Source organism: Coptis chinensis, chromosome 5 (genome assembly GCF_015680905.1).
Source record: "Coptis chinensis isolate HL-2020 chromosome 5, ASM1568090v1, whole genome shotgun sequence".
Lineage (NCBI taxonomy): Eukaryota > Viridiplantae > Streptophyta > Magnoliopsida > Ranunculales > Ranunculaceae > Coptis > Coptis chinensis.
In genome coordinates this window covers 17,292,334-17,311,200 of record NC_141460.1, presented here as the reverse complement: position 1 = coordinate 17,311,200, position 18,867 = coordinate 17,292,334, and the positions used below count along the sequence as shown (strand labels likewise).

General features: G+C 36.9%; 1 long non-coding RNA gene and 1 pseudogene across 4 annotated transcripts; both read left to right on the top strand.

Annotated features, from left to right (window-relative positions):
- Positions 1–7,733: 7,733 nt before the first annotated feature.
- On the top strand, positions 7,734–9,891 carry LOC147496927 (uncharacterized). Of its 4 annotated transcripts, none has more exons than XR_015194970.1 (3): positions 7,734–8,295; positions 8,860–9,041; positions 9,127–9,891. It is a non-coding gene; the product is annotated as an uncharacterized LOC147496927 (long non-coding RNA). The 4 variants fall into 4 exon arrangements; XR_015194971.1 differs by having other exon boundaries at positions 7,734–8,351; positions 8,891–9,041; XR_015194972.1 differs by having other exon boundaries at positions 7,734–8,351; positions 8,887–9,041.
- A 6,845-nt stretch (positions 9,892–16,736) lies between these two features.
- Positions 16,737–18,203, top strand: LOC147496926 (uncharacterized; annotated as a pseudogene).
- Positions 18,204–18,867: the final 664 nt, after the last annotated feature.

Here is an 18,867-nt window from a genome sequence, read left to right as displayed (position 1 = left end):
AACAACATCGTAGTCGTTAACTTTGAAATTTCGATTTTCATCAGCAGCATCCATGACTTTTCACCAACGCTTCATGGGTTTGGAAATGAAAGTTTGTGTAAAGAATTATCCTCGAAGTAGACTGAATTTCCAAGAAATTTGATCCACATATGGCGCCAATGTTTAGGTATGGAATTATACTTTCAACCTGAGATCGGGTTTGATGGAGAAGTGGTTGCACTCTTCCTTTGGAGAAGAGTTGCCTACGTATTGAGTCTTTGGCTAGACTCAAATCAAGCAAATCATAGTTCCTTAGAGATCGAAGATTGAGCCCCCCCCTCCTCTTGTGGAGAAGATGGAGCTTCCCCTTTATAGGCGTAGAGTTGTCCCTTCCCTTTCTAGATGCATCTGTGTTAGTATCCTCCACTCTCAACCACTTGTGGTAGCCCACGTGTCCAGATTCCAATCACAAGTCGGCACCCCAACCTACAAGCAATACGCCCTAAGGTCAGGTCATCTAGACGACCTAGGAAATATAACTGATGCGCGCTACACGCTAGTCAACAACATCATTAATGAGAGACTTTACTCTGTAACGATCTCCAGGTCTTTACTTCGTAACAGACGCATCCACAAAGGGAAGGGACATATCTACGCATATAAAAGGGAAGCTCCATCTTCTCCACAAAAGGGTCTCTCTCTCTCTCTCTCTCTCTCTCTCTCTCTCTCTCTCTCTCTCTCTCTTAATCTTTGATCTCTAAGGAACTATGATTGGCTTGATTCGAGTCTAGCCAAAGACTCGATACGTAGGCAACTCTTCTCCAAAGGAAGAGTGCAACCACTTCTCCATCAAACCCGATCTCAGGTTGAAGGTATAATTCCATACCTAAACATTGGCATCATCTGTGGGGAGAATTTCTTGGAAACTCATCTACTCATTTCTCTCAATCTTTCTAAAGATTTGAGTTTCCAAGCTCACGAAGCGTGGAATCGAAGCAAAAATCTACCAAAATTCATAAGATTGCAACATCTACCAATCTCAATAAATCGTAGAGCAATTGGAGGATCTATCAAATCAATGAAAGGCAACTAGGTCGCCTGTTAAACAATCAAATAAGTACTCCACGATCCTTTCAAAACTCCTTTGCGGTTAATTTTGAAATCATCTGTTTCAATTCTGGTCCAACAAAATGTGCTTATGGTGCCAACTAACAAAGCTGCTTCAAAACTTTGTGGACATAAACCTTTGTTTACATACTTATTCCTGGTGCATCAATTCTGTATCCAATTTCTTTGTTTTCGAATAACTCATATTCACTAGCATGCGCATACAACATACCATTAATCTGATACCATTTTTTGTATGGCATCAATAAACTTGGCAATCAGATGGGTTACTTCATCCTGCCTATACAACATCATCGTCACTAACAATAGATAGAGACCCAACTTTTGTTTCGGTGCATTGCACTTTATTCAGCTAAATATTTTGCTAGACTTTTTTATTGAATCACTCAAGTTAGGAAGTCGATCTATACCATCTCTTACTAGGACGAAGCATACTAGGTTCAAATTCTGAACTGGGGGCTTCGCGCCTTATTAATTTGTTATCCTACTATGAGATAAAGTCATAAACTCTAGTACTTGAGCTACCTGATAAGCTACAGTTGACACACGATGTTAAATACAATCAGATTGCAGCCGATACACATGCATGCATCATTTGATACTATACCTATGCTGCAAAAATTTCTTTTATTTCATAAAACCATTATACTTTACAACATCAGAAATTCTGTGGATCATTGGAGATATTCCAATTAAGAGTTACGTTGCTTGATATTAGCCATCTCAGTTTCGATTAATATTTATAACCGCTGCTTATTACATTCAAGTCTTGCTTTGGGCTTTGGCATGAGCGTTACACTATGCTTTGCATGTATTTTCAATTCCTAATATCTAGCATAAGGTACCATAATTTTTAACGTTTTTTGCCAATTCGAGTAACTTTAAACTCAGTGTTTCGATTCCAAATAGATGTTACAAACAACATAATCCAGCATGTAGATGCCATGCTAGTAAACTTGTTTTTAACGTTTTCTTGCTGGTAAACTTGTTTAAATCTTTCACATAGACTATTGAAGATGCCATGCTAGTAGTCCTCTCTATGTCTTGTGCTAGAGACGACCCTATCATTAATCCTGAACTTGATTAGCATGCAGAATAGTCACCTTGGTCACATATTAGATACCATGCGCCATCACGCTTTCGCTCTCAGGTGGCATTGGCCATCATCAAATAATGTCTTAAGATCGACTTTAATAGGTTGTTATATTGACATACTTGACAATGAACACAGTATCATGTTAAGCACTTTACAGTTACAGACAATGAACACAGTATTCGAATTCAATGGCCCATCTTACAGCTATCATCTACAGCAAGACTCGACCTGGTTTACTTAAATAGGTCGACCAAATGCAGCGATCGCCTCGGTCCATTTTGAAAAACTTGGATCGAGATTTTAATTTTCAGAACTAATATTTCTACTGCATCCTTTTGTATACATTGCAAAGTTGTACATTCTAACAAGTGGAGGACTCTAACTGATGTCTAAAATGGTTCCTAAAGATCTTCAGCGACTTGATCAGTGACATGCAGGCCAACAGCAACCTGCACAATGCAATTCAATTGATAGTTCCAGTTCGCATGCATATCTACTTTGACTTGATTAACAAGCAAGCTATAGCCACTCACGCAATGCCCAAACCAATGACTTCTCATTTATTGACTCTCTGCAATGTCAAAAAGCCTTAAGCGAAAGCATCATTCACGACTTCAGGCCAAAAATCAACAACGTGGACAACCTGTTTCATTTGGTAGAAAAACTACCAAAATAAACGTTGCTTCATTTCAGAATTTTGTGCTACATATCTTGGTACATACTGGCATTTAGTACCTATAGTTGTTGGATAAAAATTCAACACGAATATCGACCTGAATGAGCAACGACCAAATAGGCACGAGACAATCTCCTGCCTAACAATGACTGAACAACATCTCTGAACAGGCCGGGGCTAGCTAAAGCCATCTGGCCATGTCCAGTCCAGCTCAAATATATCATACATCTCCAAAATTATTTCAATTGATATTGAAGTGTAATAACTAGTTCTAGTTGGTACTAACTATTTGGTACTAGCTCGCATTTTTTACAGGTCACTCAAGCTCCAAAACTGGGCTTAACAATATACAGTCAATTCAAGACTAATAACCATAGTGGCCCCAAAAGGCTAGCTATCAACCACAGTGACACCCCCAAAAGGTTAACTATCAACAAATACGCCCCCAAAAGGCGTACAAATCAACTAAACACCAACGCTAGGGTTAAGCTTGATTCAACTGTAATTATCACTCAAAGACTAATTATCAGTCAAATCCAATCCACGGTACCCCCAAAAGGACCACAAATCAACTTTAGGCCTCTGATAGGGTTAAGCTTGATTCAACTGTAATTACCACTCAAAAGCTAATTATCAGTCAAATATAATCCACGATACCCCCAAAAGGACCACAAATCAACTTAACACCTACGAAAGGGTTAAGTTTGATTCAACTGTAATTACCACTTAAAGGCTAATTATCAGTCAAATCTAATCTACGAAATACAATCCACGACTATGACCTAGCACATTAACTCGATCAAAGGTGCCACTAAGAGGCCCACTACGATCTACGAGCTACGAACTACGATCTGCGCACTATGATCTATGAACTATGAAGTAGGACCTAGCACATCAACTCACAATAAAGCTCTAAGCAACAAACGACATCCAGCCTACAAACACAGAAAATTCAATTCACAACAATCTCCATATCAAACCAGGTAAGACACGTGGTCTCATTTATAATCTTTCTTTACACCACTGTTCTAAAAACAGTTATCTAAAGAAAGAGGGTGTTAGTATCCTCCACTCTCAAGCACTCGTGGTAGCCCACGTGTCCAGATTCCAATCACACGTCAACACTCCGACTTACAAGCAATACGCTCTAAGATCAAGTCGTCCAGACGACCTAGAAAATATAACCGTTGCGCGCTACACGCTAGTCAACAACATCATTAATGAGAGACTTTATTCTGTAACGATCTCCAGGTCTTTTCTTCGTAACAGACGCATCCAGAAAGGGAAGGGACAGATCTACGACTATAAAAGGGAAGCTCCATCTTCTCCACAAAAGGGGCTCTCTCTCTAAGGAACTACGATTGGCTTGATTCGAGTATAGCCAAAGACTCGATACGTAGGCAACTCTTCTCCAAAGAAGAGTGCAACCACTTCTCCATCAAACCCGATCTCAGGTTGAAAGTATAATTCCATACCTAAATAGTCTATTATGAAGTAAAGATATGGAGATCGTTACAGAATAAAATCTCTCGTTAATGTTGTTGTTGACTATAGCGCGCAGCGGTTATATTTCCTAGGTTGTCTAGATGACCACTTTAGGGCATAGTACTACTTGTAGGACCCCGCCCGCCGGGAGATATGTTGCAAATTTGCACAAAATGCTATGACACCACGGAGATATGTATCCGCTATGACACGAGTATCCGTAGCAGCGGTTATTATGTAAATTTAGTGCATGAGAATTTTGTTTATAAATCATGAAAGAGCAACTCCTCAGGTCGTGCTTTTTGAGCGCGGTGCGTGTGCAACCTTACAGCAAATAAAATATACCTATGAAGTAATTGACTTTTTTTGTTTAGTGCTTAAGGTACGAAATCCACCCAATTAGTTGGTTGGTGCTTAAATAAATGTAGACGCTGATTTTGGGTTCTAGTTCCCAACTGATGAAAATTATTCACAATATGGGATTAGAGTATATTTAAATAAGGGTCCTATTACTGCGGACCCCAATTTGTGTTGTGCGGATTTCCAAAAAAAAATAATCTATATATATATATATATAAAAGCTCGCGCACATTCTCTCTCCTCACCATATCGCTCCATTTTGTGCCCGGAACAATATGATTGGCTCCTACAAAATGGGATGGAATAATAATTAGTGAAACCTCCTCAGATTTGTTTAAATCTCCCTAATCTATTTTTATATTATTATGTCCTCCCCAAATTCTAATTTTATAAACAAATTATAATGAAAAAAAAGCAAAACAAAATAACCAGAAAAACCTAAAGCAACGAATCCAACACCAAATTAAGAAACCTTTGAAAAAAAAAACAAAACAAAACCCCACGAAGCCCTTTCTTTTCAATCGCTCGATACCCTTGAACAAGGTGAACCCTTGGAGAGTTCGCAATGCTTTAGGAATTGGTAGAAAAGTAATATAAAAAAGAAAAGGAATTGGTACAGAAGAGAATTCGGCGTTCATCCTCAGGTATTTGCACTCTTTGCTTCAAGTTTTAGATTATGGAAAAGCTCAAGTCACAGCTACTCCAAACTCTCTACAATTTCGGAGGCGAGAAAGCTCCTAATGATCATTTTGAAGATCACTACGACCAATACAGAAAGGCCTTCGTTAAATATATCACTGCGAAGGTTTTGCCATCTATCCCAGAAACACACAGTGAACACATGTTGCATTGTTGAAGAACGTTTTGGATATCTTCATTGAAATTGGGATGGGCGTAATGGATATATTGCTATGCAAACCACTTTGAAGTGGCCTTTCTTGCTGACACTTTTGCTAATTATGATGGGAAGGACACTAAGTGGATTGAAGAAGATTCCTGTGCAGAGTACATGTTGAAGATTCAAATGTGTTTGAGACAAGAGAAGGACAGGGTTTCTCATTACTTGCATTCTAGCAGCGGAAAGAACCACGATCATACTCTACCTTCAGTTGTGCTTCTTTACGTTAGTCCGATCAACTTTCATGATCCCAGCCCAGCTTGAAGCCTTCTGTTATAAGCTCTTCCCCATATACGGGTATTTAAACCCTCAATCTCAATTGGGTCTTTTTTTTTATTAGAATTTCTTGGTTTTGTATTCCTTCACTTAACTTTAGAGTTCCGAATTATTTTGCTGCACCCAATTGATTTGCTACATGTTTGATTCTTTATTTGACTTTGTGTTTGAAAATTTGAAGTTCTAAAATCTAATTAGTTCTACTAATAAATTAGTTTGACGGTTAATAGTTGCGCCGGAGCTTTAAATTTTGTGTAGTCATACCATAAATGCAAAAACCCATAGATAATCGTGTGGTTAGTATCTTGGCCAAAAGATTTTGATCATCTTTTGTTGTCCTGTTTGATCTTCGATTACTTGCCCATCGATGCTACAAAACATATATTAAGTTTAGATTTGTTCTTTATTCTACTATGTTGTTATTTTTTAAACTTTTACATTTTTTTTACCAATGATTTGTGATGAATAGGTGCTTCACATGTACGACATGAACTTGATTGATTATTTAGCATCACCTGTGTAACAACTTCTCTCGGCTGTTCAACAAGACGTTTGGGATCCAATTGATTGAAACAATAGTTGATGTACTTTATCAGTTTTTTGTGGTTTACCCTATATGGGTTAAGATTAGTTGGAACTTTTTTAGTGATCAATTGGGACTTCCGTTCTTAGGATGGGTTTAGTATAAGTTAGATTCAAATTAAATGGTCTGTTTCCTAATTGATCCTCCAGGATTTAATTTATATGAAACTCCTAAGTGATCAATTTGAGGCTTTTGCAAACATTTTGAAGTTTAGGTATATGTATTTGCTCCCCTTTTTAAAAACAAAACCCTTTTCATCCATTATTGTGAAAATTTTCATTGAGTTGAAGCTTATGTTTATGCTTCTGCTGATTGGCCATAGCTTGGGCGATTTTGGGTGAAAATTTTCATTGAGTTGAAGCTTATGTTTATGCTTCTGCTTATTGGCCATAGCTTGGGCGATTTTGGTGTTCGAAATTAGAATCTATAATTTTCCGGGATTATTAGCGCTTGAAAGAAATGGGAAAGCCAGGGTCTGTTGTACATAATATTTTTGAGAAGCTACTGATATGCTGGCATGATGGTAAAACTCTCATTCCAAAATTAATTAGGCCTCATGCAAGTTTCTTTCTTCTGATGTTTTCTTTGTCTATGGTGTTGCTGGAGGTTCATATATCTTAATATTTGTGAAGTTAGCTTTGATTTTTATATGATGGTGTCTTTTACCCTTTAAAAGTTTAACCAATGTGATTTTCACAAAATTGCATTAGTGAATGTTAATGAGAGTCTATATATTGGGTCTGTGATTCCGTTATTATTTTCATCTTATTACTGCCATTTGTTACTTCGACTCATTAGTATGCATTTTGTTACACTCATATTACTTCCCAGTACTACATTACTTCGACTCTTGGTGGTTGTAGCATGTATTACACCTTCAAAATGCCCAAAATGTGTTGAAGATATAGGTACACGTAGATCTGTAGAACTTTATGTAGGAACTAATCAATTGTTTATCTCTGATGTACATTCCTGATTTTCTATTCCTGACATATGATTTACCCAAAGCTATAAACATTCCTGGACTATAAAGACCTGGCACTGTCATCCATGAGAATGGTGCAGCTGATGATACTAGCCTAACCTCCAACTGATTCTAAAAAAAAGTTTCGGAGTACATGAGAGGTGGCTAGGTGGCACTGGACAGTGGACACGTCTGGATATATAATTTTAAGCCTATCCTCATAAGTGGTATTCATGTCATTTTACAAAAAGTATTCTACGGATTTAGGAGGAGAGAGAGAGTGGGGAGAGAGAGAGGAGAGACTTCCATTGTTTCAGTTGGTGTTCCGAATAAGAAGAAGAAAGCAAAGGCAACAATCAGGTAAGATCGGAGCTCTCTTTCTACCTCCTTGACTTCTCCTTGATTTTTAGCATTTAACAGTTTAAAGGATCTAAAACCTACTAAAAATTTGTAGTGTGTTTTCTTTTACTTTTTTGTCAAGAATAATAAGTGCAAAATACATTAGAGGTTTTCATTCTTTTCACTTATCCTGTTCTGTTAAGAGTCCAGAACCCTCATGACTTTTTGTATGCGAATCAGGGAGTAGTAATTGTTGAATATTCTTCTTAGTTCAACCTTTGTGTTTTTGGTCATCCCATTACGTGTAGGTTGTTGCATTGATGTTTAGGGATATCTTTTCTAATAAATCTGAGTTTGCATTCTTTTGCTGGACATGTGAGAAATATTTTAGTTCACAGACTCCACAGAGTTCTAGACTCCACAAAGTTCTAGACTCCATAGAGTTCTTCAATCCGCACTAAAGGAACCCATCATCTCTCGCCCACGTCTATTCTCATGGCTTCCGCTTCAGGTAATGGCATAGCACACTCAAAGAGTGCTGATCACCTAAGTCTTACAAACAACTAGGTACATTGTTTTCTCTTATCTATTTTTTATGAGTATTACAACCTTTTGAATTACGAATATAGGACTTTGATTTCATGTTATTTGATCTAATTCCACGTCTCTGATTGTTAGAAATTTTTTGGAGGTGAAAATATTGAAAACTAGAATATATCAAATTATGAAAAATTGTTTTGTGGTAGTAATAGTATATGTAAATGAGGAAGAAAAGAAAGAGCAATCACTTTATACTGACGGTGAGCTTACTTTATATATATATATATAGATTAACTTCTTTGTTATTTTTAAATGCGTTTTGTTGTGGAATGTTCAATCACGAAGCTTATTTTTATATAGAAACAATGTGTATTGGCAGAATTCCATGTGGGGAAACCTAGAAACCACACACTATGTTTGTGTATTTTTTCATCTCAAAGTTAGACAAACAATGTTTTTAACCCTGCTTGGTCGATTGTCATTACTATTTTCTTTTTATCATCTATTCATTGCCATTTCTTTTCTTTATTTGTAGGCTCAAAATGGTTTATTCTTGCTGTAGTCAGGCTGTTGATGATCCTGCTATTATACATTTGCGAAAGTGGGACTCAACCAAACTTGACCTTTCTAAATTCTGTGAAGCTTTTATTTCTCCAACAAGGGAACTGCTGTTGTTGCTTTCACATCAGTGTGAAGTGTCATTGCTCCATCTCACTGGTGCGACTTCTTACCTTTCGCTTGCTTCTTTTTTCTTGAACTTTAACCCTCTGCTTCATTGCCAATTTATCTTTTCAATCTGCAGCCACGGATGACCTTGGTAGGTGTTTTGATTCAAACTCTTTTTCCTCATCAAAATAGACAACCCTTAGATGGCTAAGCTCATTAGACAATATCCCGAGTACTTCCGGATTAGTAGAAGATGTTCCTTCACTTGAAAGTACCTCTCCGAGATATGAGGATTGTTCACTTATTTTTGATGTTAAATCGTTGGCATGGGGCCATTATGGGGATGCATACGATCAGCACAAGGATGTTTCTTTTAGAGAATTTCTATTTGTTTCTGGAGACCGTGGCATCACAGTCCATGCCTTTTGTCATATAGATGGAACTCATAAACGTCATCAGAATGTTAAGTCTTTGCCTGAGGACGAGGTTGGACAAGGGAGATGGGTAGAGTGGGGTACTTAAACACTTCACAAGACACATGCAAATAGAAGGGCCAACCTTTATGGAAATGATTATGAGAATTTCTTGAAAGGGAAAACAATTCCTAAAAGTGAGGGAAGGTCTCATGACGTTGGCAGAGGGCAGAACGGTGAATTATCTATGATGGATTATACATTAAAGAAGTGGTTGAAGACATTTTATACCGAAGTTGAAATTGTAGAATTAGAGGGAGACTTTTGCACTAGGTTCCCTGTGAAGCCATCATATCCTTCATCTGTAGAGATTGTATCATTTAGCATGTTTGAAAACACTTCAATATTGGTGGACTTTCTTACTCGGTCTAATGTATAACATATAGCGAAAAGTTGTAATGCAGGTGCATGACATGTTTCTTCTTGAAGGAGTCAGCCTTGGGAATTTACGTTCTGGGCTAAATTAATTATTTACTTAAAACTCGGTTTATAAACAATCTGTCTAGGTCCAATATTGAGTATAGTTATGTACTGGTTCCAACTGAAGGAGGAAAAGTAATAACAACAGCAACAACAAAATCAATCAATAGCTAAGTCTACCCAGAACATCATTTGCCTATATATCAACAAAAGTCATAGATATCTCTGCATTTTTCTGTTTTTCACCATAAAAAATATTTTAATGAGAAATATATATATAAAAGCTCGCGCACATTCTCTCTCCTCACCATATCGCTCCATTTTGCACTTCCAACAATATGATTGGCTCCTAAAAAATCGGATGGAATAATAATTAGTGACACCTCCCCAGATTTGTTTAAATCTCCCTAATCTATGCTTAATTTTCTATAGACTCCTCAAATTGATAAAAAAAAAAAACAAAATAAATAAACCTTATCCAAATTCTATCGAAATCCTAACTTTTCTCCTCAAAATTAGGATTGTCTATTTATCTTTTTCCTTTTCCCTACCAACTAAACACTAATGAATGAGAAAAAAAAAAAAAAAAATTTTGCTTCCGGTGATGAAGTAAAAGGTTGCTATTGCGGATAAAATCGAGAGAGAATCGGGTCATGAAGTATGTTTACACTCTTCCAGATGTTTAATATTGGCATGGAATGCATCGCCTATTGCTTTAAATTAAACTCCTATTGCCATTTCTGTATGTGTCATCAATAGACATTAGTTTAATTTCTTTAACTCTCAGTATTCTTGGCCTCTTTGCGATCGATCTCATGATCTCCGGAAACGAACCGATTAAAGCGATTGCTTACATTTGTGAGTTTGCAGTTAATTTGGGTTGTATTTAGTCTTCCATGTCTTCCTCATGAATCGGGTCTCCAAATTTTGAAGACAGGTTTTTTTCTTTTTCGGCGTCGTGAGACAACCCTCAGTAGTAGTCTGAAAGAATAATCTCCTGGCTTGGCAAACAATTTCAGATTTCGAATTCCGGAAAAGCTCAATTTAAAGGTAAAGGAATGATGAGAGTCATCCAAACCAAAATGTTTAGGATAAGATTACGTAGTTGCTGATGTCTACACTTTAGAAGTCCTCTATATATGTTTTATTTTCATAACAGAGTAGTATGCTTTGATCAATGAAATCCCAACTTTATTAGTTCCAGTTCATTGTTAAGCATGACCTGAAAATTTGTTAGCATTGAGCATACTTTCCTGGTGCTGTGAGTGATGCTCAATTTCATGGAGTATGAATTGCGCTCAATTTCATGGAGTATGAATTGCATCTTCGTAAGAATTGATTCAGTAAAATAGATCTAATTTTTGTAATGAGTAGTATCTATCTATAAACCATATCAGTGAAAAGATGCCCATTGGTTTTTTTGTATTGTGTTGTTTAGTAAACTTCAATCTCATATTTTCTGCTGTTTTCTAGCATGAACTGAAATGTATGTTGGCATTGAGCATGCTAACATGAAGTTGTGAGTTGTGGTCAGTGTCATTGTCTTAACATAATGTTTATAGAATAGATACAGGATATTAAAAGATGATAATCTTGACATGGTGTAGTGAAAAGAATGTGATGCCACTATTAGTACTACTAAATATCTATGGTACTTAGAACTACTAAAACTTAGAACATATATTTCTTACGTAGTACTCACGGATTAGATCTTCGGAAGATAAACTTGGTTATTCATTTACTAATATCTATGGTGTATGTGTATCCGTCACTATTTTCGTGAAAAAAACTGCAACGTAAGTTTCCGCTTCTATTTATATACTCTTTGTATATGTACTTGGCGGAGTTGGTAATTTTTAGTTCTTGGGTTCTCGTTATACTTGAAATGTATTAACAGGGATCTTTCTGAATATGCTAAACCCGAAGGCATAATTCAAAGAACGCAAAAGGGAAAAACTGCAACATAAGTTATGCTCGAGGGTAGTGAGCGACCAAGACGGTGCGTGAAAATAGTAGCCACGAACAACCCGAAACTAAGGGAAAGAAGTTTGGGTTTGGATCAAGAAAGGCATGCAATCCTGCATTTGCCATTTGTCTCGATCAAAATTTGAATAGCCGAGTTCATTTGCCACCTCGAGGTAGGTCGAACAATTCTTTTCAAATTGTGGGAGTAGAATCAAAGTTAGGCAGTTTCATCTACCGCAGATTCTGGAACATGGAAAAAAGAGATTAGCCCAGTGGAAAATTTAGTTTCTCATGAACCAAGATTCCATATTGGGGGTTCAGATTGTAAATTGAACTCTCTATCACTTCCACACTTATTCACCAGATAGATCTAAAATGGTGTGGTATGGGCCTGAAACTATAGTTGCAGAAAACTTTGGTTCTAAACCACATAAAACAACTGATAATCGTATCGTGGATTTTTTTTTTATAGTAGTGATTGATTGATTGAGCCAAGACTGCATCTCTTAGTCGATTTCCTGAGAGCTTATTATTTAATAGCAGTCCCATTAAATTAACATGCGCACCTTTTTTTCCCGCTTATTGTCTATTCGGTGATCGGGTTCATAGGATTGCAAGGCAACTGGCTAAATCCCCTTCTATTGTAAGTTGCAGTGGTGATAGTATTAAGAAAACTGCTGTTAAGGTTGATGTTATTTCCGAGATTGGTGTGAGGATCTTAGGAAGACCAATTTCCCTAAAGGAAGAATTTTCTTATCCGGTGAGATGCTTTCACAACTCGCTTGATCGCTCGAGATCCCTTTGAAGCGTTACGGCTTTGTTCCTACCATTGTTTGTTTCTTCACCGATTTGAGGAACTCAATTAGCTTGAGCGATCCTGTTCTCTACGAAGTTTAAGAAGTCGAGAAGAAAACAAAGGGTGGTGAAAGAAGTCTTAAAACTGAAAAACCATCCAACGCCAAGGTCACTCAACCGAGACAGGATGACTATGTTGTTGTGAATGACTATTATTATCGTCGGGTAATCCAAAGTAGTCCTGAAGAACGGTTATCACACAAGAGCCGGAAGAGAAAAGTGAATCTTCGTTCGGTTAAGGATTGATGATCTTTGAGGGAAGTAGAGGTGACATTCAGGATTCTCGAGTCGGAACAAATATGGTTGGGAACCGTGGTTCCTCATTTTGGAAAGATTGTCAACCTATGTACAACTCACGCCAAGAAAGCGGATCGAATCAGGTCGGGAATCAAGAATTTGGATTCTGATTATAAAAGTGATGAAGGGTCTGAAGAAAATAACTCTTTGGATGACATGAATGGTAGGTTAGAATTGGGAGATTGTGAGAAAGATGGTGATGATGTACAAAGTAGTCCGGCTGATGTGCTGTCGCTGAGGACATGTTGTTTGATGATTATTATGAGCAAGATGGTGATGGCGAGAGTGATTCTTTTCATCACAGAGAAATTAATCAGCCTATCACTTCCAATTCAAGAAGCTATCGAGGCCGTTTCATTTAAAAAGAATGTTCGAAGAAATCAAAGAGTGGAAATCTTGATGGTGATTATTATGACAACGATGAGGAAGACGGTACATTTTTTTTTTTGGAAGTTATTTTCTTTTTAATAGGTTAACATATTTATATGCACACATGTTATAATAGAAAGTGCTGAATGTGGAGCTATTCACGCCATTTATCTTTGGCACCATTTCTTTTTACTAAGTTACAATCATCACCATTCATTATATTATGTAGAACTCAACTCTCGATATATCAACCCACTTTATATTTTTATATTCTTTGATTTTTTTAACGAGAACGAAGAATTACCATGATTGTGTGAACTATTATCATTTTGTTTTTCTATCTAGGATTCGGTGGATGAAACCATCACAGGAAAAGGGGAGGGGGGAAGTGTGGATCGAGTGCAATATTTTAAAATGCAGACTCACCCACACACATTGAGATATATTTTCTACACGTACACACACAGTTACACACAAACTAAGAGTTGTATATGTACACACACAATACAATAACTTCTAGCTAATTGGAAAAAATATATATATATATATAGGGGAGGGATAGAGGCACATTCATTATGCGCACATTATAGCCACATTTTCGACATACAAATGAATTAAGGCCTAGTTTTTTGTGGAGATGATCTCCCCGCCATGAAGATCATTCTCACAAAAAATCATAATATTTGGATATGTCTAACCATGTAAAAATTAGTGTTCATTTGTCTTCATTTTTGAACTTTTCATCTAATGGTCTAAAAGTTTTGTGAGCATGTTATAATGTTAGACTTCTTTGAATAAGCTCAATTTTTGTGAGCATGTTCTCCATGGTGGGGAGATCATATCTACAAAAAATCAGCCCTTAATTCAACTTTTAAGTCCATGATTTTGCTTGAATTAATTTACAATGTGGCTATAACAATGATAAGAATGTGCCTCTATCCCTCCCCTATATATATATATATATATATGGGGAGGGATAGAGGCACATTTCTTATATAGCATTATAGCCACATTGTAAATTAATTCAAGCAAAAATCATGGACTTAAAAGTTGAATTAAGGGCTGATTTTTTGTAGATATGATCTCCCCACCATGGAGAACATGCTCACAAAAATTGAGCTTATTCAAAGAAGTCTAACATTATAACATGCTCACAAAACTTTTAGACCATTAGATGAAAAGTTCAAAAATGAAGACAAATGAACACTAATTTTTACATGGTTAGACATATCCAAATATTATGATTTTTTGTGAGAATGATCTTCATGGCGGGGAGATCATCTCCACAAAAAACTAGGCCTTAATTCATTTGTATGTCTAAAATGTGGCTATAATGTATGATAATGAATGTGCCTCTATCCCCCCATATATATATATATATATATATATATATATATATATATATATATATATATATATATATATATATATATATATATATAATTTAAGATATATACAAATCACGTAGTAATTGAGTCTCCTACAAAATCATGCTTTATCTCCTATATATATACAAATCAAGTAGTAATTGAAGCAACTCCTAAAAAAAAAGAATGCTAAATAATTATAAATATGTAAAATACATACATATTTAGAAGACTTTGTCCTTTTGATGTTGTTAGTAAAAATTTTTGGCTGGATACACTATTCATACATACAAAATACACTCTAACGCTTTGTTCAAACAATGTCACAACATATTCAAACAACATTATGGAAAGTTGCATAGATGTTTGTAATATTTTAACTATAAATTCCACATACGTTGATAAATAGTAGCAGATAAATAATAGTTTGGTTAATACGAATTTTATCGTTCCAATTATTTGATTCTTCTTCCATCAAACCTTAACAATTCAGTAAGTGCAAGTTTATACATAAACAAAAATGTCTTAATAAATAAACCAATAACACATTTTCATTAAAAAATTAAACTCAATCACAATTAAATGGGTTAATAGACTTTATTATGGGCTATGTCTAAGATGCACTATAGCCCTAACAAGTGCACTATGGGCCTAAGCGATAAAATTGGATTGTATGCGTCAATTTAGTTCGTATTACAGATTACCAAATGGGTTTATCACTTAACTCTACATTTGTATGCAACCCACATTTTAAATATAGTTTGGAAGTAATATTTTTTATATATAAAAATCATATAAAAATGGGCCCCGTTCGTTGAACGGGTCCAAAAATCTAGTTATTACAAATATGTCATTGGTTTTAAAAAATCTAAAAAAAAAATAATTATTACAAATATACCATTGGTTCCCAAAAAATTGAATTCGAAACCCCAAACTTAAACGATCCGGCTAGATCGTTTTGGACTAAGTCCTAAACGACTTGGTCACACCATTTGGGACTTAGTCCAAACGACCCGGCTAAGTCGTTTGGACTAAGTCCCAAACGACTTGGCCACACCGTTTGGGACTTAGTCCAAACGACCCGGCCACACCGGTCAAGAGCTCAAAAAATAGAACTTTGAATTTTTTTTCAAAGTTCAAATCCCAAACGACATGGCCACATCGTTTTGAACTAAGTCCAAACGGTGTGACCATATCGTTGGAGACTTAGTCCAAACGGTGTGGCCATATCGTTGGAGATTTTTCTAAGTCTAAACGGTGTGGCCATTTTTTTATAAGTCCAAATCCCAAACGACATGGCCACATCGTTTTGGACTCAGTCCAGACGGTGTGGCCATGTCGTTTAGGATTTGAACTTTGAAAAAAAATTCAAAATTCTGTTTTTTGGGCTCTTGACCGGTGTGGCAGGTCGTTTGGACTAAGTCCCAAACGGTGTGACCAAGTCGTTTGGGACTTAGTCCAAACGATCTAGCCGGATCGTTTAAGTTTGGGGTTTCGAATTCAATTTTTTGGGAATCAATGACATATTTGTAATAATTGTTTTTTTTTGAATTTTTTGAAACCAATGACACACTTGTAATAATCGTTTTTTTTTTGGGGTTTTTAGGTTTTGGTCCTCCTAATAATAGGGTAATTAGGCTTTGGTCCAACAATTATCGTTTATTAGGTTTTGGTCCTCCTAACCGTGAGTTGACCGTGAGTTGACTTGGTTGACTAACGATAGACGTCCACCCATCTCACATATTTTGCTATTACCCACAATACCCTTATAAGGTCAATATTGACCGAGTTGACCATCTCCAATTTTGTAGTTTGACGCCAAATCGACGGTATGTGATGAGACACGTGTCTTCAGCACAAAAGAAACAACAAGATTATCGCTGATTTATGACCGACCACGCTTAACCGGGTGCTTGTTCTTGATGTCAAACTCGAAACTTGTGGGTTGCAAATATCTTAACTTCTTACTTCTCCATCCAATTCTCTCGTTTCATTTGAACATGTATGCCGGAAATGTTGCCTCAAAAGCTGCCGGTGCACTTTCTATTGCAGTTCTTTGGGAACTTGCGAGGGGCTTTTATGAAGCTTGGAAACAACATGGAAAGCTACTACAGGAAAGGTGGTGAGACCAACAGAGCGCCTTGCTTGAAAGGGATTCAAAATCTCTCCTTATCTCTACATGCAAATGGATAGAACAAGATTGGGGATCATGGCCGACAAGGGACTTCATGATATATTCACATAAAATGGAACCCTCTTGCAACAAGGCAAGATATGTCTTGAACACTAAACTAGCACAAACACTTCAAATAATTGGAAGGCATGGGCGGAAGCATTCTATAATGGCTCCATAGCCGCAATCTAGTTAAAGATGTTAAAAAGGCTAGAGGAATACCGACAACAACGAGAGATTTGGAAAGATATCGAATTAAAGTGATGAAACCAATTTTTGCAGAGGTTTTGGGACATCAAACAAACCGCCGATTATTTACCCCATGATTGGAACCATTGTTGTTGTTGCTTCCGGTGGTTTTGGAACTCTAAAACGTAAACCAGAAAAACAACAACAACAATAACCAACAACCCGCCGGTTACTTAGATCTCCATCTCTTTTACAACGCGTGAAATCAATTAATCTATATCGCGTTACAAGTCCGAAGAACTAAACCCATTTTCTTCAATCACAATAACTACACTTCAACCTTCGTAACTAGAACATTCCCAACAAGTTTTAGACACTTTTAACATACCCCATGATGATAAACAAAGACATTGACCAATTCCCATATGAGAATCTTGATGAGAATCTCAAGAGAACCATCATCTTCCCATGGATGAAACTTATCACAATATTGAAGATCATCATGTAACAAGAACATTATATATCGATACAAAACCAAAGATCCGGAGATATACAAGTTACTAGACCAGCTACTGTAAGAGAAGGGAAGAGTACTTTGCAGAGTTTCAGAGATGATGAAGAAGTTGATGCAAAGGCAGATGATTTCATTAACAAGTTCAAGAACCAATTGAAGTTGCAGAGGTTAGATTCTATTCTCAGGTACAAGGAGATGCTTGGTAGAGGTGCTGATAAGTAATCTCACTCTATTATTTGGCCGAGTACTGGTTGTGATGGCTGTTGCGAATTGAAGACAAATCCTACTCCACTACCACCACCTCCTCCACTGCCTGCATCTGTACCAACATTCCAAGCAACCATTCTTTGAAACCTCTCGATTTCTTGGTGCTGCTGGTCAGACCAACTAGTAGAGTTAGTCTCAAAAGGCAGGAGAGATGAGTTGGAGAAAAGGATTTGTTGTACAGAAGAATTAGGATTGGAATGTTGATGGTGAAGTAGAATTGGGTCTTGAAATGACTAAAGTGAAAGTCGAAGATCTTGAGTGTGGCTACTAGTTCTTGAAAGGGGGTCAGGTGGGTAGTTTGGAAAATGGATTGAAGGTGATGTTGTAGAAGCTGCAATGGGAAAAAAGACTTAATGGTATCAAAGAATGGCGCCCGAAGTCGAAAGTGAAGGTGGAAGGAATCGAGCTACTAGTTGGGTTATTACTCAAAATGCTGCTGAAAACCATACCCCGAACCATCTTGCTCAACACCCAATGGTCTTTTACTTCGAACCCGTTAACCCATCGCCTTGATTCTGATTCTCCTCTTCGCCTTGTTCTCGAGATTGACCATCGCCTTGTTCCGAAGATTGACCAATTGCCTCATCACATACCGTCGAATGATTTCTTGGTGCTGCTGGTCAAACCAAAATTGGAGATGGTCAACTCAGGACCTCATAAGGGTATTGTGGGTAATAGCAAAATATGTGAGATGGGTGGACGTCCATCGTTAGTCAACCAAATCAACTCACGGTCAACTCACGGTTAGGAGGACCAAAACCTAATAAACGATAATTGTTGGACCAAAGCCTAATTACCCTATTATTAGGAGGACCAAAACCTAAAAACCCCTTTTTTTTTTGTTAGAGTCCGCCCAACACAAATTGGAGTCAGACATTAACAAATACCTTAAATAATCATTAAAGTATTTCCATTAACGTTAAAATATACTATTGAAGGCACTGATGCAAAGAAAATGAAGTGAGCGGATCAGAATGATAGCGCTTGA